This window comes from Rhynchophorus ferrugineus, unplaced genomic scaffold, assembly GCF_030347505.1.
Source record: "Rhynchophorus ferrugineus isolate W39M unplaced genomic scaffold, kcgeb_rfMv2 rfM1, whole genome shotgun sequence".
Taxonomy (NCBI): Eukaryota; Metazoa; Arthropoda; class Insecta; order Coleoptera; family Curculionidae; genus Rhynchophorus; species Rhynchophorus ferrugineus.
In genome coordinates, this window is record NW_027472580.1 from 78,154,233 (window position 1) to 78,156,751 (window position 2,519).

The window sequence follows — 2,519 nt, forward strand, 5'->3', positions numbered from 1 at the left end:
TGTCTCTTGGTTCGCTTTGTGCTGGGTTTATTTTTCCTTTTAAATTTTCTTGATTTGCTCTTACTGTATCAGTGCGCATAACTCCGGGATATCTTTGTATACATTTTGGAGGGCTCTTACCCTTCCATCCTTCATATAACATCATCATTGAGTTGTTTGATTTGGATTTTTAGGCATTCATTGATTGTTTTCATTGATCATTGATTCATTGATCTGTGATTTTAATATATAATTTTATAATTAATTGTTACCCTGTCAAGGAGTTGATTGAGTCATTGAGATATTTTCTTCTTTGTTTCTTCTTTATTTCTTATATAAGCATTCGTAGATTGCCGGGTATATTGGAGTATCGACACTTTGATGGTATCAACACCACTATTAATGATAACTAAAATACTATACATACCGCCCTAGCGATAAAACTTAATATTAAAACGAACTTGATAAAACAGTGAGCTCCACTAGAGATCACAATATTATACTTTAAGGAATTTCTTGAATGACAAAAACCAGACAATCAATTACAATTTTTCTATCAAAATTCCGGTACGATCGGCGGTCGCTGCAAAACACCCAGTAGATTCTTAATTGGCCAGTTTAAATATTGGTCAGCGATAGCGAGACAAACAATGCATGACGCGTACCGTCTATTATTGGACTTATGTCTCAGACACGGCGGCTTGCGCTCCGTTATCTGATCAGAACGTGAATTCATTTGAAACTGAACGCATTATCTATTTTGATCTGTGAGCCAGGTGCGTGAAAAAGGGGCGCTAATTAAATGGCATCAGCTGTATTCGCTTACGTAACTTCGAAAAGAACGCCGCTCGATTCCGAAAGTGTCGGGACGCGTTGTTGAAGCTCGGCCGCGCTCGGTCGCGATACTTGTTGACGCGAGCGGTCATTGTTATTCAGACAATATAATTTAATATTCTTCGAATAAATTCTTTACACTAACATGTGCGTATTTTGCGGGAATAGCAAGCGTAACTACATCCTGTCGCATAATTTCTTCTAATCTGCATAATACCACTTAGTTGGGATCGAATTAAATTGTCTTTATTTTAGTTAAAAGAATCAACCATTTCTCTTGATCGTTCGTCCATTTATTTAACGTTTTCAGTTTTATAGCTATCAGCTGTTGGAACTAGTAGTCGTTTTTATGGTTTAATAATAACAAACTGTGCTGGTCATTATTTGTCATTTCGTTATTTATTTAGGTTATGCTTTCTAATTTATCATATAAACATTTTAGGATAGTTTTATTAAGTGCTTGCATGTATTCCGATGGTTTTCTTTACTAAAAAACGCTATTATCCTGAAAAATTGGTACAATATATTAATAAAATAAATAGTCATCTCTGCTGCTTTTTTCATCTTTATTGTAACAGCGATACCGTGTCGAAAAAACGATGTTAGTTGGGCAGCAATTTACTTTAGGATCTATTTTCTTCAGCACTTCTCCACCATTTCGAAAGCGCACGCTAGCATCTATGTCATCTATGTTCGGTAAAACTAATTGACTGTGCTGAAACAGTGTATTCTTCACAATTCTTACAAAATGTGGCCAAGCAAGAGATTGACTTTACGTCTGTTACTCACTATTGCTGGTATTTGTTCGAACAATAAGTGGTTCAATTTGAAAAAACATCTTAATAGGGACGAAGCCAACATAAACACAGTCAAAAGTATTTTACTATTTGCCAATCAAAATGTTGTTCTTTTTACATTATTACATTAATCAATAATATTGAAAATAGAGTTGCTAAATGCAAAGAAAAACCTGGTATTAGTATAAAAGTAGTCAAACGAACTAGTCACGACTGAAACTAATCGACCGAAAGAAAGACTGAATGATACAGTAAACAGATGTTCAATGTTCAAACATGTTTCTTTACTGCACATATAGTGTTTCTAACTAAATGTGAATTGCTAAACTTGCTTTATTGAAATATTTACAATTTTCTCCAGATTTATTAATACAGTGAAATCAAAGACACATTTAAGATATACTAGTATAGAATGTGATTTTTTATTAATTTTAAATTAAAGAAAAATAATTATAAAGCATTAATGACCCTTAAAATTTGCTTAATTTTGATTTTTTCATACTTAGAATAAAAATAAACGCAAATAAAAAAGGAATATGTGATTCTGCCATAATGTTTACATAGGAACGTCGTTTTCTATTGATAGTTATATTTTTATATACTAGTTTATATTTATAATTTAAACTAACCTAAATAAAATATTATATATATATATATATATATATATATATATATATATATATATATATATATATATATATATATTTGACGACTGCCATTACTATTTTAACTTCCCCCTGTACCAATGAATAGAACCGAAATCCTTCATAATCCTATTACCTTTTACAGGCTGTAGGCAGAAACCAGATAGCGATACGAGAAATCAGGGGGAATGATGGACAATAGAGGAGCAGACAGAACGACAAAATGGAATCCGACATTGCACATTCATGGCCCAGATTAATTTTA